Source organism: Bombus impatiens, unplaced genomic scaffold (genome assembly GCF_000188095.3).
Source record: "Bombus impatiens unplaced genomic scaffold, BIMP_2.2 scf_0010, whole genome shotgun sequence".
In the NCBI taxonomy this organism is placed as follows: domain Eukaryota; kingdom Metazoa; phylum Arthropoda; class Insecta; order Hymenoptera; family Apidae; genus Bombus; species Bombus impatiens.
Window position 1 is genome coordinate 967,194 of NT_176429.1, and position 18,352 is coordinate 985,545.

Below are 18,352 nucleotides of genomic sequence, written 5' to 3' on the forward strand. Positions count from 1 at the left end.
TTTTCTGCGGCTCGTCCTGAATTCTTATTGACGTTTTTGGTGCATTCAGATATATTCTATTCTCTCATTCGAACTTTTATTCATTGTTCCGCTCGAGAATCGTTTCGATTTCAAGCGGGAAACAATTGCGCATTAATCGACGTCTCTGCAAATTTTTGCCCCTTTTTTAAAAAGAAACGAGCATGCATTCACTAGACAGCTGTGTAATGATGAATATAATATTCTTAAACTCTATTGTACGTATTGTTATAACGATATTACAAGATTTTAAATGCCGTGGATACAGTTTTATTTACTAAGAATTTGTCGTGCTGAATGGTCCGCGCAATAACTTTTTTGTCAAAAAGCTTCATTCGTATGTTTCTATTGAAGAAATTTATCATTGTTAGAAACTGGTGACCAAAGAATCTGATAGCTGTTGATAGAAGAAAATTCCTCTACATTTTTTATTCACCCCTTTTTTAAGATATTACAATCATATCAAAGAAGCACCTTTTATCTTGCAAAAAGTTGCCTAAAGTATTAAATAATTTTCAGCATAAATACGAGAAACGTACAACACAAATTTCGCACGATTTTGTTCCCTTTTGTTCCCTTTAAAACGCTTCAAACATAGTTGTCGTCCGTAACGACGACGAACTGCAAAAATGTCTGGAGTAATAGTTTGTTGCGTCTAAAGCAACGAATTTCAAAACTCTCAAAATCTGGAGAAGAACTTGTAAATAACAATGAAAAATATGTAAATGTAAATAATTCGACTGTGGATTTTTACACATTTGCATATTGTTATAGACGTAACTAAAGAAATGCCGTCTCAATAGAAAGTTTCATCGAAATATTATAATAGACACTCTATTTCGGATATTTTATGTCCTTTTGAATACTATACGTATCGTGTGCATTTCTGCGTCTTCAAATTTCCCGCGCGTAAAAATTTTCGGTCTATAAATAACTACGAAAAAACAAACTGCACGAACGTAAAATATCGCTAAATGGAAGCTTCCATCGTTGGACGTAAAAATCATTGAAATTGACTTCCTTTGTCGATCCTCTGTCACATTCGCTACTTAATCCTTATTAGTTTGTGTACGTAAGTGTCTGAGATAGCGTTAGCGTGTTTTATCCGTCACATCGTAAGTAACGAGCGGAAAAAGGAAACAACGTTGGACCTCTTGTTTGATCTTCTGCTTACTAAATTTCCGCACCGTGACCCGTTCTCTCCGGGAATTTCGCCGGGAAGATATATCCTGTGCAACGCTGCGAAGATTTACGGAGTGCAGCAGCCTTTCTGGTTGCTACCGTTGCTCTTGTTCTTGCGGAAAGCGTTAAGTTAAAAGATTAGGCTGAATTGTGTACTATGGCGCGGGATTATCCGAGACTTTGGCTTGGCGTTTTGTAAGTAATTAGTACAAGGTTGAATTTTTTTACCAGAAATTGACTATCAAGAAGTTTCAGAATGAAATTGAGATGAATTAATGTTCTCAAAAGGAGAGGCTAATCTTTAGCCGAGTTAGAAACATTTTGAAAGTAACGTTTTATTTAACACAGGTCTTAGGTTTATTTTAATACATCGTTAGATTTGTATTAAAAGTACGTTGTATCGTAGGATTGTGTAAAGATAGTTTAATGAAAATGAAACAGACATACGTATAAAACTGTGTTTTTTGTAACAATACAGGTTAATAATAATTTCTTTTATTATTCTCTCCTTTCGTCTGTTTAATTTATCGTATTGTAATATAAGAAAGATACAATGTACAAAATAATATTCTTGTATAATGTTAAATCGTTTAACTGAATAGTAAATATTAGATATTAAATGCTACCACTATATTTAACATTCGTCTAGTAAAAACATTCCATAGCATTTAATTACAAAATTTTAATATACATGAACGATCAAAATTCAACACAGGAAGAACAGGCAGATGTTATATAATATTCAAAGAGTAGTATCATTTAACATTAAATCCTGCAGTTAAGCAGGAAACATTAAATATTAACAAATTATTAAATTATAATCAGTATCGCTGTTTTAAACATTCACACGCAACTGGCACCTAACACGAAAGAAACAGAAAGCTCTTTATAATCTCTCTGAAAGAATGATTCACTTGAAGTTTCAAATCATCTTGCACGTTTCACCAAAACTTTCTAATTTTACCACGCTCTTACCAGATTATCCATCATCAATCCTTATAACGATCACGAATCCTAGAAATATTTTTGAAACTAATTCGTCTTTCGGCAAATTTCTGTCGAAAAACCGAAGGAATCCGGGATAGAAAAATCGTGATTCGGTGCCATTTGTCCGCGGGAATCTGGTCACGAGCTACACGTTTTAACGGAAGGCGGATAAAGATAAATCGGCGGGAGCAGGTTTTATCGACTCGACAAGGCGTCTAAAACGGAAGTCTACGAGTTGCGAGAAGCCTTGCTGCTACGGGGTTTTATTCAGTTTCGTCTGGCATGGTTTGGCGCGACGCTGCTTCCTTCCGCCAAGCGAACCACCGGTGGGGATGACCACGTTGATTTATCGTCGATTTATTTCGAGCTACCGACGACAACGAAAAAGGAACGCCATCGTCGTCCCGTTAGCAAGACGCGCCTGCTCGATGTTTCTTCTAGGCGAAATCCGTGCCATCGGGTACGATACAAGCGCGTAAATCGCGTACGTCTTCGCACCAATTCTTGTCGAATTTTCAGCAACGTGACGACCAAGAGGTGTTGCATATCGTACAGCGGATACGCCGCTCTTGCGAATAAATCACCGATGACACGGCCACTTGATTTTCGTTATTTTATTGCTGATCGTATTAATCAACGTTCCGAATTGAAACGAACGAACTGATTAAATTGGCAGAGAACGAAGGATTATAAATGGCGCGATCGTTCGATAATAACTGCACTGATTATTTCATCGGATAACTCTTTTGGTCTGAAAAAAACTGTCGCGGAGAGAATTTCGTTGCCAAAGGTCCTTTCAATTTACTCTGACACGCTGATCGATGCAGATGCATCGCGCGTCGAGCACGATCGACGTCTGGACACGCGACACGCGTGTCACCATGGATATTACGTTCCATTTGAATACGTCATATTACGTCCGACCAGACGGCCACGTTACGTTCCTGTTACGGATTATTATCGAGAGAGAAATTTCGGCTGCGGAGCGACGCTGAAAATTCGCAAAATTACCATCCATTGTATAATATTAATCGATATCGTTAGTTACGTCTACTGCACGCGATTTACAATTGTTTATTTCCGACCATCGCTGTCCCATAAATCGAGAAAACATGTCCCTTCGATCTATTATTCGCCGTTGTACAAAATTCATTCATCGCAGCTCGTTTATCCGCATCTTGTAAAATCTTAAAAGGACATCTCCGGGTCGATGTACGACCTCCACTTCCGCGGATCGTGCAACGCTGAATTACGACTAGCGCTTGGTTTCTCCTGCGCCACTCGTCCAACTTCTTCACGCTTGTCGTCCGTGGAATTTACGCGAGTCCGTAAAAATGTACATAAACGATAGAGCGAGGGCTCCGGTTTTCTTTTATCGTTCGTTACGAAGGGATTCGTTCGGTTGCAGACTATTAGCGAGCGGCTTTAAGGGATGTTTGCACGGCCGCTTATCGCCACTGGATGCGAGATAGACATCTCGTACTCGAAGAAACGCACGCGAGCCAAAGCTCGTAAAAAGCGTGCCGGTAATTCGCCCGGACGTGGATAACTCAATTCAACGTTCTACTTTCACTTTGTGACAATTTAATTTTATGCCGCTGCGTGTGTGGTATTGTAAACGGTGAAATTTTCTTTCTAAACGATAGAAGGTAAAGAATTTCTTTCCGTAGGAGACGATAAGCTCTCGAGAGCTTTAAAGATACAGAAATACGAATGGAGGTCAGCAGAAATTCTGCAAATTCTATCGATACTGGTCGAAGAGCACGAAACTTTCGCCAGTGGAACGTATACAGATTGTATCTCGATCGAGCAGGTGAATCTCGAAAGCGCGTCGAGTGGAGAAGCGAAAGGACCGCGACGGGTGTCTGGCTGGAATTCAATTTGATCGTTCCATTCGTCTTTGCATCGGCGTCGGGACACCACACGCAACCCTCGTGACGGGACATCGACCCCCTGTTTCTCGATTTATCCGCCTCTTTGTGCCAAAGGGGCCGCGCCATCGACCACGCGTAAACGTTTATTAATGCGCGTAAATCAAAACGGTGCTCGATTACGACGAGCCTCCTCGAAAGTGGCGCGCGTGGAAACCAGAAGTTGCTGGACGATCGAATAACGATTTTCTCGCTCGTATATCGATTACTTGGCTGCGAGTAATCCTGCAAATTCGTATTTCTACGAACGCGACTAAATAGAAATTTCGTTTCGATGCGAGTTCAAGTATCGCAACGCAGATTTAAATATCATCGATGTTATGATATCGCAATTAGATTCAAACGTTAAACGTAACGAATTGGTACACTCGACGTTATCAAAAAATCTTTTTCGACATCTTCCACCATATTCGCGCATCGATTTTGTTCGTCGAAACAACGTACTTTCGCGTCAATACGTTCATTTGATAAACTCGTGAAAATTACGATTAACGAGCTACTAGGAATTCTTGCTTTCGATTGCTTAAAATAATCGACACTGCGTTTGCATCGGATAATGCAATTCCGTGATCAACCACGTATGAATCATGCGAACGATTCGTAGAAATTTCCAAAGTACGTTTCGTTCTTCGCCGAGACGTAAAAGATGAAAGTTCGTACAATTAAACGACTGCTCGGCAGTCTGGCAAGTTTAGAAATGCTCACAGATAATCGTAGACAGGCTTCGTGTGTCGGACCGAGAAACTTGAAACTTTCGAAGTTCGATATAATTTGTTGGGTATTTGAATACTTGCAAGTTCCGACTTCAAGTTGCAAGCGTTAGAAGAGCCTGCGTAATAAATATTCCAAGGATTGACGATTGTCTGTACGCTGAAACGTGTGCGTTTAAACGTAAATCGAATAAGATCTACGGATCTGCTAATTATTTTTCTTTGAATTATTGCGGATCGTTGTATTTTGCAATTTTACAATGAAATTATACGTTTAGATTTCTTTTATACTCGGTTATATTATTCCATTTATGACTTATTATTAGTAAAAATCGTTACGATTATATTTAACGGAACAATTTTACGACGATAAGTAAAATGATGGGATTAAAAACAGGAAATGTACATAGGGGAAAGTAATAAATCAAAATATTCGATTCACGTCAGTTAATATTTACGCTCTATTGATCAAACCCTATAGGACCGTGATGTTCAGCCAATAAACCATTAACCACCCTAAAAGAGCTCGTCCAGAGTATCACAAATATCCGCAGAAACATCCTTCTTCCACTCAAATAGAAGCACGCGTCGAAATAATCGGATGACAACCGCCTCTCTACCGCCGTTACAGCATTAATCATCGTTCTTCCAAAACGAATCAGTTCGCCCTACACAATCGCGCCATAGACCTCATTAACGCGCGTGAATCGCATTACCACTCGATGTGACGACCCCCTATCGAGATTAGGAGGGGTCAGAACTTTGTCCAAACTGTCCCCCTTGACCCCTCGTTTCCTGCCTTCTTCCACTTTTCCATTCGTACGTACGTTCCACAGAAATATTACATCTATCGCGGGTCGAGAGTTTCCGATCGCCACGTGTTTCGCAAGAAAAGAATGAATTGATAAGAACGACGAAAAGATATAATGGATCGATAAGAAGGTGAATTAAAGCGGAGGAATTCCGCAAAAGCTACTTTTACCACGCAGATGCTACGAACCTCCAATCACACTGACATCGTTTTCTTTCAGAATCGACACAAAAGAACGCAAATAAATCCTGTTGAGGTTGAGATCGACTGATTGAAGAACGAGTGGATGAATTTGTAATAGAAAAGTATATTGAAATAATTAAAGATATAAGTATAATGTATAATGTATAAGTTTATGCTGATTCAGATCCTTACTCTCTTAGTGTTGCTAGACAATGGAATGATTGGGACGTTCATATTTTTATGGCAAAAGGACATCGGCATTTGCGTTTTATCGTCGACATTGTCTGTAAGTCGGCGATCTTACCGCGATACTATAATAGAAACCAAAGAAGCCGCTGGAAAGAGCATCCGCAAGAGTTGTGGCAAAAACTAAACACTAGAGAAGATGTAGAGCTTTCCTTGAAGCGAGACCCACTTCAACAAATACCACTGAACGAATCAATCCCTCGAAACTTTCTCCGAGCTTCGCATTCTTTCGCCCACGTGCACGGTATACTCGATTAATCACTAACAAGCAACCATGTTCACAGATCACCCTCTTTAAAAAGCTGAAATACCTTGGTAGGTGGACGCAGGATGCCATGTACGTAAAAACATCCAACGCACGCACGCAATTATTCTCCGTCGTTATTATTACTACGCGTCTCACCCTCTTCTTTCCTCCCTTTTCCATCCCTTTGCCTTTCCTCGCGGCCCCGTTGGTCAGCGCATAATATTTTCAGAGGCACGCGACTCCGGCGATGACCTAAAAATTCTAATGGCCCCGGCCACGCTGTGATTAGAGCCGTTTGCGTTCACCGGGCCTACAGAGAAAAGGAGTGACCCTCTGGCCGCACTAACGGAGAAGTTAATTGCTGGCAATTCGCTTGGTATCGCGCGGGGAGCCACCTTAATGGCCCCTTTTCCTTTCCTTTCCTTTCCTTTCCTCCCTTGCCGCGAAATTAATTACCGGGAGCCCGCGTTCAGGGAACACGTTCGTTTATTCTTTCCTGGAACTTTCGTTTTCTCCCGTTTGTTTGTCTTTCGGGGGTTGAACGGCGAATCGAGAGGGAAATCGTGACTGCTAGACGAGCGAGGAACCTTTAGAGAGCGGCGCTGGAAGCTGAGATTTTGGAACGTTTTCGAATGAAAATTTTTGAAAGGTCGAGTTCACCGTTTCCACCTGTGGACTCGTGGAGTCCATTTGACACGGTCCCGTGGCTCGTTTAACGAGTAAGCGAGATTAATATTTACATCTTTCGTGCGAATAAACCGTACATTCAACGAAAACGTTATCGACGTGCGCTATCTTCGCTGTTCTTGTCTCCGACTGTACCTATTTACGTTGTTAATAAAAATTCCTCGAATGGGAAACCAACATTTTTCGGATTGTAAACTTGCGCGATGATCGTGTGACATATTCGTGCTTGTCGGGTAAATACGTGTGGTATATTACGTCAATCGTATCAAACTACTAACGATATTTATCGAAGAACGTCAATATGTATGTACAATATAGATATGCGGATTATTACCTGGAGAATGTAGAATAACACATGCTGCGCATCTAATCCGCCGATGCAAATTATATTCGCCGCGTGTTTATTGATAACAGTGGTTAGTAATTTCATCTCGCATATAAAAGCAGCCGTTAAGCGGTGAGTTTAAAAAATAGACCTACGTAGTCTGATAGGGAAATGCGACAATAAACCAGTCAACGTAAATTAACAAAAGAGAGAGCTACTTTACGTTCACGTGGAAAACGACAAAAATAGTTGGTCAAAATTTGATGAAAAATTAAATATTAGTTTACGGATACCCGTAAACGGTACAATACTAAAATATTTTTGATCGCTGAAACATGAATACATTTCGTTAATTACTTTTATAATATTACTTTCTCACACGCACACGCTACTGATACATTGCGCGTATTGAATTAAAATCTAAACACGATTGTTCTTGCGAAGCAACTTCCTAAAAGGAATCTCAGCTTCGAACTTGTTCTCCTTTATCAGCCATCCCTCGAACGTTACCCTCACAAAGCCGAAGAGAAAGAGATTAACATTGAAACGAGAATTAATCTCGTATAATTGACACGTAGATCACGGGTACGGCCTCTGGAATTATTTTCGACACCGCATCCCCACGGCAATTTGAAAGAAAGAACGCGTATGCGCAAACACAGATACGAATATATGTATATACTGGAAGAAGGGGTGAAAGAGAAAGCTACCTTTTGAGCTACACTGCCATAAATCGAGCCACCCTGCACGCCAGCATTTCGACGTGGCCGTGGGGTAATAATTCCATGATTATTTCACGAACAGAAAACACAGAGCAGAGGGTAGTCGGAAACAAGCAAGGAGATGTGTAAAGAGGAACGAAGAGAGGGTAGGAAGAAAGTAAAAGCAACACGCGTACAATACTGGTCAAAAGTATGGAATCGAATAATTCAAAAGCAACACTCCACATAGCATTCCGTTACGTTGCACAAGTTTTTAGAGAAATATCCGTGCAAGTAATGGAAAGCTAATTTTAAATTATTCGCTCGTACAGTTACGTCTATCTAAAACGACGAAGTATCTATGTACGTAACGAAAAACTACGAATATCATGAAAAGTCAGTTTCCAAATAAGACGACGAATCGCGTATAGGATTTGAGAAATGTCGAACAAAATAAAAATATTATTTATTTATTAGCTATTTATATATCGCGAGTTCCGTAGCAGTACAGGAATTATTTAGCAAGCTTTTTTACAATTATCAGACACATTGTATAGGTACAAACGGTAAGATAAACGAGGAAGAACGAGACCAAAGATGTTCCGTCTCTCTCTGTGAATATGCATGCGTCGAAATTTATAGCCGGCCAGAGGGCAAATCGTAATTGTAGAGCCGGCACGGGCTTCGAGGGGCCGCGACGCACGTTATAATGGAACCAAAACATCCCTTAGGCCGGCCACCGCCGAACCTTTAATTATATTTCGACTCCCCATCACGAAGGTACACAGACCGGGGTTCTGCTAATAACCAGAAAGCGCTGTTGCGGCCATCCTGCTTCTTTTTTTTTCATTCGCTTTCTTCCAGTTGCCGCGTCTCGCGCCCAACGCCGCAGGATTCTCGGGGCATACGTGCGTTTTCCAGCGGATTCTGCACGCTCCGCGGGAAGAACACAGTCGAGAGGGAAACGGAGGGGTTCTATAGAGCTGCTTACACCCTCGGGCTACCGTCGCATCGTTTTCAAACCGGCCAGGTTTCGATTTGAACGACGTGTATTTTCGTATGGGTTCGGCGGAATTGTTCGTATTTGGCGCTTACTTGATATCGCGTTACAGAGTTTTCAACATTAAGACTCGAATAGTCGCAATCGATAATTCTGGATTTTATCATTGGCAGAGCGTAGCTTTTAGCGACAATTAGTTGTTTCAACGTACGCAATGTAATGGGTTGGCACCTAAGTGATTGCGGATTTTGTCATTACCATCTAACGACGTATAATCATTACCACCTAATGACAAAATGTCAAAATCTGAGGGTGCAAACGCATAAATCCGTTAAATTTACGAGAAGATGTCGAAGAACGAACACGACTCGAGAAAAATTGACAATATCCTGAATAAACTTTCGTCCAAGGATACACGGCTTTTTGATAATTATAATAATTCAGACTCGACAATATACCGATAGGTATCGGCTGTTAAAATATTAACCTGCTAAATATTCCAAAGATACGTCAGATATTTGATTATACACCCGTAAACTGTCTGTCGCGTCAATAATAAATTATCCAATTCAATCTTGATGATAGACAACGTAATTTGATAGTCTGCGACTCTTGAAACGCAAACAGCTTGACTCAGAGTTTTCTATTATTTAATCAAAAACTCCCCCAACGTTGAGAGAATAACACGTTCCGTCGACTGTATCAACAAGGATAGTGCAGCAAGTTTCTTTCCCTCTGGTCGGCTCAAGCAGATGCGATCTGTAAGAAATTCGAGATTCCCGCTCTGTAACCGTATCTACGTTGTGTATGCAAAGGGGGCACTGACAATGGACCGTCGGTATGATATTTCATATATTTGTCAATTTATTAAAGTGCTTTTAATGGATTACAACGAGGGCGCAGTCCGTGTCGTGCGTAATCGCCGTGAATCACCCTAGCGAGTTACAACTTGGAGAAAAAGGGAAACGGGTCGGTCGCTATGGGACCTACAATTCTTATTTCCAACGCAAAACTGTCGAGATATATTCGCATCCTTGCGATAAAATTGCAGTTTCCTCGCGATTCTGATATTATAAATACGCTACAATTTCGATATTGTCCTCCGACCGACTTCAAAATTCGCGAGTACAACGATTTTTAACCATTTTATCCAATTCCTCCTTGACGTTCCATCAAAAGTTTCTTCCGTCATAGAACTTGCACGATTTTTTAATCCTCCAGTACCAAATATATCTAATGGATCTCTTGAACCAGGCAAACTCTCTACCTATCTCAACCATAAAAATTAACGAAACTGAATTCTACCTAGAATAACTGAGATAAAAATTGTTTCCAAGAAATTCCACCCGGTGACTTAATACTCTTGCTGTGTGTACGTTAGAAAATTAGCAAAAAGTACGGATGACTGTATTGTAGTGGGTAAGTAAGGGCCAAGATACAGAGTCGTGATGGTAATATAAATTATCGAAAGGCAACATCGATCATCCCTTAGAGATATCTAGAAGAAAAATGAGTAGATAATACAATAGCTCGCTGTGTTGTTTCAAAGTTAAACGAATAAATTCAGTAACTCGAAGAAAAGCAAAGGTTGATCAGACTCCTCGAAAACTCGTAACAACATTAATCAACGGCTTCGTAAAGAAAGCAGAGAAACCGGTTGAAACTAACACCCACCCCACGCAACGTACAGGCGTTGGAAAATATCTTTCCGCCTCGAACAACGAGAAACATCAGGAACAATGTCGTCGAAGACAGGATGATGAAAAATAGTAGTTGTAGCTATTTAACAAAATCCTATCCCACCCGTGGCAGTCCTCGAAGCTCACCTCGAGCGAAGCCAGAGAAAGGGGCTTTATCATCGCCAATGACGCGCGCGATACACGAGAACGAATAGCGTCGGTCGACTACACGGGACAAACACATAAATTACGCCCCATGGCCTTTGTACTTTTGTCGTCGATCATTCTCGCCCTGTACACGCCGCCAGAAGAAAGTTCGGACTAGCTGTTCGCCCGGCGGGGGACGTTTTGTCAGAGCGCCGATCGCGCTACTGGACCAACCCGGTAAGCTCTGGTAAGGGGTTGCACGACTTTACGTTGATCTTTCGATCGAGTTTCGAAGGGTAGAATAGAGGGTTTAAGGGTACAACGGGGATGCAGTGTACAGAGTCGCGTAAAAGAGGCTGGTTTCTTAGGAACTTTAACGATTTGAAATTTTTTACAAAGCTCGAGTTGATTTGGACGTTTTTAGAATTTTTAGGATAATTTAGAATTTTTTAACGATTGCAAGTTAATTTGGGATTTTTTTTTTTTTTTTTTTTTTTAGAGATCTTATAACCATTCGATTGGAATATTTCAACGATTTTCGGATAACGTACGGAATAATTTTTCAAAGCAATTAATTCCTCCTCTGCGAAGCGAAAAATTGAACGGTTTTCCGTATGATTTTCCAGCAGACATCGGGGCCGAATTTCGAATCCGTAAAAACATTAATAAATGCGACAAGGGCAAAATTGGCCATTATTTAACGCGACATCGTCTGGATTTCGACTGTGGGATCGAGCGGCATCGAGCGGCTTTTTAATTCCATTAAACGGAAATTTCACCGAGAGAGAGCCGGCTCCGAATTTACGAGGACATTTTTGTATCGACTGTGGAAAACGTTTTCAATCGGGTTGGGGAATTAAAATATTTGTTACAATGTTTCTGGTCGAACCCACGATCGAGGTTCTATGGCTTTCAAATTGTTTCGAACGTGGAAAGGGGAAAGACAGGGTAAACGTGTATTACGACTCTCTGGCACGATTATTTTTTATTACCTTCGTCGTGTTTAATAATAAAATTTTACTGCTTGTCGCGAACATTTAATGTTCGATGCAGGTCTAATTTTATGCTTTGCGAATGTAAATTATTTTTGTCTCCTTTGTTACGTTTCTCAGTGAGGAAACGCTTGCTCGTATATTTAACTAAACGAATTTTTTTTTCTATAATATTTTTAATATAACATTCAAAAACACATTTGTTCTATTTTGAAGTCTCGTAAGCGTCAAACAGCTTGCAAATTTTTGCTTGAATTAATAATCATGAAATAAATGAAATCAAATTCCAATTGGAGAAATTCTAATTGAAGAGATACTATAGCATTGTATTCGGAATTTATTTTTATTTCAGCTATTTCGAAAAGATGGTAATTCTTTCCTACTTATGCTCTCCGTTAGTCTTCTGGTATGAAGAGGCAGAATAAGTTTGAACTTGTTTGAAGTTTCAAGTGTATGCTAATACTAGAACTACAGACGAATAAAATGTAACTTGTACCAAAGAAATTAAAACGAAAGGTACATGAAAAATGTACAATACAACGAGAAAATCTAGTTTTTATACAGGATGCACCGAAAATCGTGGTACACGCTAAAAAAGGGTGATTCCTATGTAAAAGTAAATGGGAAATGTGGTATGACAATTTTTGATACAAGGATTTTTTCCACAAAATCGACGATAAAGTTCCATCAAATACGCGTGCACTTGAGAGGTAACGACAATCTATCGAACGAATTTCCCCGCGCTTAGGCACTCTGTTCGGTGGTACAGGCCGAATGGCTGCGATTTCCCGTACAGTGGAAGTGGAAAATGTAGAATAACAATTTTTGATATTAGTCCGTCATCATAAAATCCCTGCGTGTCGAGAAACGTGACTTCTTTCAATTTTAAAACACATGCTAATTTATTTGTACTTGCATAAGAAAACGATATATCATACTAGAGATATATTGTTTCCTCGATGTATACGATCATCGATAGATCATCAAGAAAAGTAAAAAAGATTGGAAGAATGAAAAGGAAAGCCTACACCGCACGAAGTTCCCAAACGAGTACATTCAACGGGGTGTGAACGTTGGCTAAGGTAATTAGTTTTGTTATTCGACGTTGTTTTACAGAAAAATACTAAAACAGGACATACGAATGTGTGTGGAAGTGAACGGTATTCGTATGCGTGCGTTCGGATTTGTAAAAATTTTGCCTGGCCTTGTTTTCAAGAAAATGGATCACGAAATTCGATCGTACAGGTGCGCGAGTACTTGGGAAGTAAATTAATTGATTTTCCCGAAAGCAAAGTCTTGTATCAATAATTGTTATTCTACATTTTCGACTTGCTTTCGCATAGGCGATTTTGCAATCGCCCACAATTGTACAACAATCTTTGGTACACCCTTAGCACGAGATTGTAAATGTACAAGATTTCTGTGGAAAATTAGATTATCGATCACTTTGTATCTACTTACAAATATTCGCAAATGATTTTAGTTCGAGAAATCATTAAATATGAAAAGAAAATTATTGTATAAGAATGCTATTTTATATCCTTCTATTTATGCGTTTATTAAATGCTCTTTCCCTTTATTTTCATAACGCATCTAGTTATTTATCGCGTACTAATTACCGATAGATCGCTGTAAAATATTATTCTTGAGCGATTGGAACAATAAGAATTAAACTTGCAGCAAGTATAGTCAGAAAATATGGTTTATCAAACTCCTCCAATAATACTTCACTGATTAACAACGGAATATGCAATAACTATTTACTCAGGCTCCGAAAATATTTTATTCCCTGCTTTCAGCGCAGCAAGATTGAAATCGCAAACAGAAATTATCAAAATTGAGTCGATCGAAGAGAAAAGATACTATGTGTACCGGACTTTCATGTATTTGTATTATTAGAATTATTAAAATCATTAAAAAGGAGTCAATACAATTATTTTGGAAAAATTGAAAATTTTCTAAACATTGATCGACGCAAAGAAAATTTCAAAAATCAACCGATTAATTAAATAATTTAAAGCAACAATTAAACGAATATAGAAAGAGAACGTAAAGAAAGAAGCGTAATGAACGCTAAACGAAGTCATAAAACAAAGTAAAATACCATAGAGCGATAACTAAAACAAGCGGAATAATATAAAATAGAAAGAATTTTTTAAAATGATGAAAATTGTCAAATTATATCGGCGAAAAAAAAATTAATCGCGATAACCATATTAAAAAATGAGATAAATTTCTCATCTAAAACTAGAGAGGATGTTAGTTTCGCTATTAATGAGAAACGATCTCCGGCAGTCATTATTATTACATTCGAGCTAAAAATATTAAATCCTGTCAGATATTCGCAAACCTGGCTTAATGAAATTGCGATGGTGATCTTAAAATTTGATGAGCTCGCAAGTCTGCCGGCAATCTGTCTAATTGCATTGATCCTGTATCCCCTACGCTTAGCGGAAATCAACGGCTACGTTCGTTAATTAATTAATCGCCGTGTTCCCGTTCGTTTTTTCCAACCTTTTCGCGAACGCCACGCGCTCACACGCGAAAACAAAGGATGAATTTGCAGAACGCGTTACTCGACGATCGATTTTTCGACAATGCGCGGCGGCTTGAAAAATTACATTTTCCGCAGGACTGAAATATTCCACGAAATTTTCGGAGGGACTACGAGTCAATTGTTTTTTCGATTCTATTAACTAGACGGTGCTCGGATCTTCTCACTCTCCTCGTTTCTCGTTTCTGTAATTCCGAAATTCATGCCGTTTTCAACTTGAAATTCTACCCTGCAAAGATTCTTAAACAATGCCTGTACACCCTGTGCAACTTCTAAGAACTGTTGCAACGAAAAGCGTACGTTATGACGTTTGCGTAATTTCCACCCTTGAAACTTGAATTCCACTATCTGCTATAACACGATCGCACTACCTAAAACAACCGGAGAATTCTTTCTAACAATCAGTCGAAGACACACGAAATTTTACAATACGAATCCTACTTCGCCAAATCTCAATCAGTTAGAAAATAATATTTTCCATCCGATTTTCGATGCACTCAATTATAAATAACACCCATAATCTCGTTCCATCACCTAATCTAATCAAATTCATCGATATATTTCACGATCGACAGCATCTGATTCCAAAACCTAATTAAAGTAGCCGCAACTTTAGTGGAAAAATAAAACACTTTCCCGCAGCAAAATCGTACGTCTTCTTAACTCGTTAGAGACAAAAAATCCTCCTCTTCAAAACCGTTTTTACCTCGTGTCGATACGATGTACCGTTCTCGAGATATCGTCGTTCGAAGGGAACGTTAATTTTCGCTGTCGCTGTCCTTGTCGCACCTTTCTCCCTCTCTTTGTCCCTCTTTCTCTCTCGCACGTTCGTTCACTGGCCTACCTCGAGTGCGGTGGTCAGTGACAGCCGCTGAGTCAGCGCTTTTTTACTATCGTCGCGTCGTCCGCAACGTACGCATTTCCAGGAAAAAAAGTGGGTCACGGCGTTTCCGGGAATTTTGGCCGCCATTCACTTTACCTCGCGCCTTCCACGCTATATTCAAACGACCGTATCTCGAGAACCGATCGAGATATGGGGATGAAACAAAATGGAGTCTCCAGGGTACGCTTCCTTCTATCTTTTGAAGGGCTCTGCATGAAATTTTCTCGAATATCTTGTCTGCAACGCGTATACGATGATCCGTGTATTTGTTTCTCCAATATTTCGTGGATGTAATTCTTCTCTAATGTTCCATCGCATGGTTTTTGAGATTACAGTGAGACTTGTTTATATGGTGTGTGTATGTGTATATATGTCGGAGATGAAAGAACCTTTCTTTTGGAATTTTTGGGAAGATCCCCGATACTTTAGTCTAGACTATTTATTATAGCTGTACTTAAATAATAAAACTTAGAAGTAGTTGTTTATGATTCAATCGGATTATGTTTGCCCGAGGTTTGTGACAGTGGGCTTGGGGTCAAAGTGACACAACTGGTCGCTAAACGTAACCAAGGTCACGGGATGGACGTTTTTACCTAACAGAGGTACGGAGTGGTTGTATAGTTCTCTCTAAAAAACACGCGTGGTTTTGCCTCAGAAGCGTCAATATCATGGGACTCACGCTGTATTAATAATCAAAAAATTCATGTTTATTGTGAAAACTTCATGTTTATTGTGAATAATGTACCTAAAACTGTATTTTCTGGACTCAATAAACTTAAATCTCACTCTCGTATTAATAATCAAACTCCGGCCAGAAACAATGATACGCGGGACTGCCTAGCAACGGCGATTGGAATTTTGTTGGTATCCCCCGACCAATTTATTTCGTGCGATCTCCTTGGAGAGTTACACATCTTCTTGACGAGCAGTTAACCCCTTTCCATACTTTAGCGAGTCAGACTCGCGATGAAGATTTTGGTCCAAACATGAATATCGCGAGTCTGACTAGATACTTGGGTCAAACGTAAACATAACAAGCCGAGCTCGAGGATTGTTTTAAGCTCGCGGACTGTTTTTTTCTCCGTTACAATCGTGACAGAATGTTAGTCGATGTCTACCACTTGGGTCCGAGTTTCGTCGAACTATGGACGTGCTTAGAACTTTCGGCAACTACTTCATCCTTTGACCATGAAATAGCCCCGATATTATCACAAAAAATTTTGCAAGGGCGAGGGCAATATGACAATTGACCCAACTCCCTTGACAGTAAGGAAATCCACACTGTTTCCCTTGCTGCTTCCTGCATCGCCACGAATTCCGCTTCGTGCGTTGATTGAGCTATGATCGGTTGTTTTTTAGACAATTCTCCGAAAAGTTCTAGACATTTTTTGACAAAATTCTTCCTGATGACTTTGAGGATTTTGTTTTGTTGCAACATCTCACGGGAAATATTCAATGGAAGATCTTCACTGTCCACAACACACAAGCACGGGAAGGGATTAATATACCGAGCGTCCTAGCGAACGTTTTTGTGTTTCAAAATATACTCTACGTTTTAACAAAGAGTTATCCAGCTGACCGTGGATTCGTTATTGAACCTGAGGCGATCGTCAGTGAAGGTGCCCACAAGAAAATACCCTTGATTTTCAACAATAACGTTTATTAAACTCTTAATAATTTACAACAGATAACGATTAACCACGATTAACGATTAACAACGATTAACGATTAACGACGGTTAACGTTTAACAACGATTAATAACAAGTAACGATTAAAGCTGAACTCTCAAGAGTAGACGACTCGTTTCTCTAATTGCGTTGGCTTCGCTTGGCCTTTTGCACATCGCAGCTCGGGGCAGAATGAATCTTTTGCTTCAAAACCAAACAGATTTTTTTCTTTGTTGCCCCTCGACATCCCCACTACGCGCGCGTTTATTATAAATCCGCGACGTTTGCCGCGTGTGCGTTCTACCGAATATTCGGCGAAAGAACCGTAAAGATATCGATGGTACATTAGGCCTGTCGACCTTACGCTTTGAAGGTATAGCGCTTTGAATGTGTACATCGAATAATCGCTATTGGGGCTCGTATTGTTTGTACAGCTAACAGTAAAAAATAGTGAAAGCGAAAGAACTGTATTTCGAGAACGCTTCTTGGTATTGTAATATGGTAACAGATCTTGGATGCTTGAAACGAACATAAAGATAGAGAAGTTTATTTTTCGTTATTAACTTGGAGTAATTGATTCGGTATTAAACCGGATCACAGGATAAAAACGAATATAAGTAAGGAAAGGATAATAGCGAATTTTTTTTATCAGGACGTAATATAGCTTTATCATCTTTTCTCATTTTCCGATAGTTATCGTTTCTACGAACGCGATTCGCCACTGGATGCTGACTTAAAGATAAATAAAACCGGCCGCGGCTTATTATATGTACAGAGGCAGGCTTTAAGGATGGAAATATGATTCTGGGGATTTTAATTTCTCGCCGAGCTAGTGGAAAATGATACAGTTTATCTGGCGAATCCTCGCGGATTAGATAGCCCGGCGCTGCGCTGGATGGAACGGAGACTGTAATTAATATTTGTTGGATATATAAAAACGAAGTACACGGTCGAAACGGAAAAAGAATGGCGAAAAGGATATGATTGAAATATGATATAACGGGGAAAGCATTTTCAGGATGGATCAAAATAAATAGAAATTATACATGTCCTGAATATTTGAATATCCTGTAACCAGGAGAAACGAAACTCGAAGAAACAAATTATAGAAAAAAATCGCTTACTCTTCGATAGATGGTATTTTTTTATGACTAAATTCAATAATTATATAACGCAATTCTCTAAATTTTAATCTAATCCCATTTATATGAAAACAACGTACGTGTCCATCGTCACAAGAAAAAAAAAAAGAAAAAGGAAAAAAGAAAAAGAACAAAATCACGGCAGCGAGAAGGGCATCAATCCAAGTTCTCGTGGGCATCGTTTGCATAACCGAGAAATGGAGCAACAGCGTGACGAGAGCAGCTAGGGAATGAAATCGCGTTGGATCAAGTTGTCTTC

At 39.6% G+C, this 18,352-nt stretch overlaps 1 protein-coding gene and 1 long non-coding RNA gene across 2 annotated transcripts in view; one reads left to right on the top strand and one right to left on the bottom strand.

Annotated features, from left to right (window-relative positions):
• Positions 1 to 18,352, top strand: part of LOC105680549 (connectin) — a 359,117-nt gene that overhangs the window by 270,625 nt on the left and 70,140 nt on the right. The window lies entirely within an intron of this gene.
• The window catches only part of LOC117152225, a 31,662-nt gene that overhangs the window by 561 nt on the left and 12,749 nt on the right, over positions 1 to 18,352 (bottom strand). Inside the window, exon 3 of the long non-coding RNA XR_004462545.1 lies at positions 16,677 to 16,682. This is a non-coding gene — a long non-coding RNA (uncharacterized LOC117152225). The remainder of the gene's footprint in view (positions 1 to 16,676; positions 16,683 to 18,352) is intronic.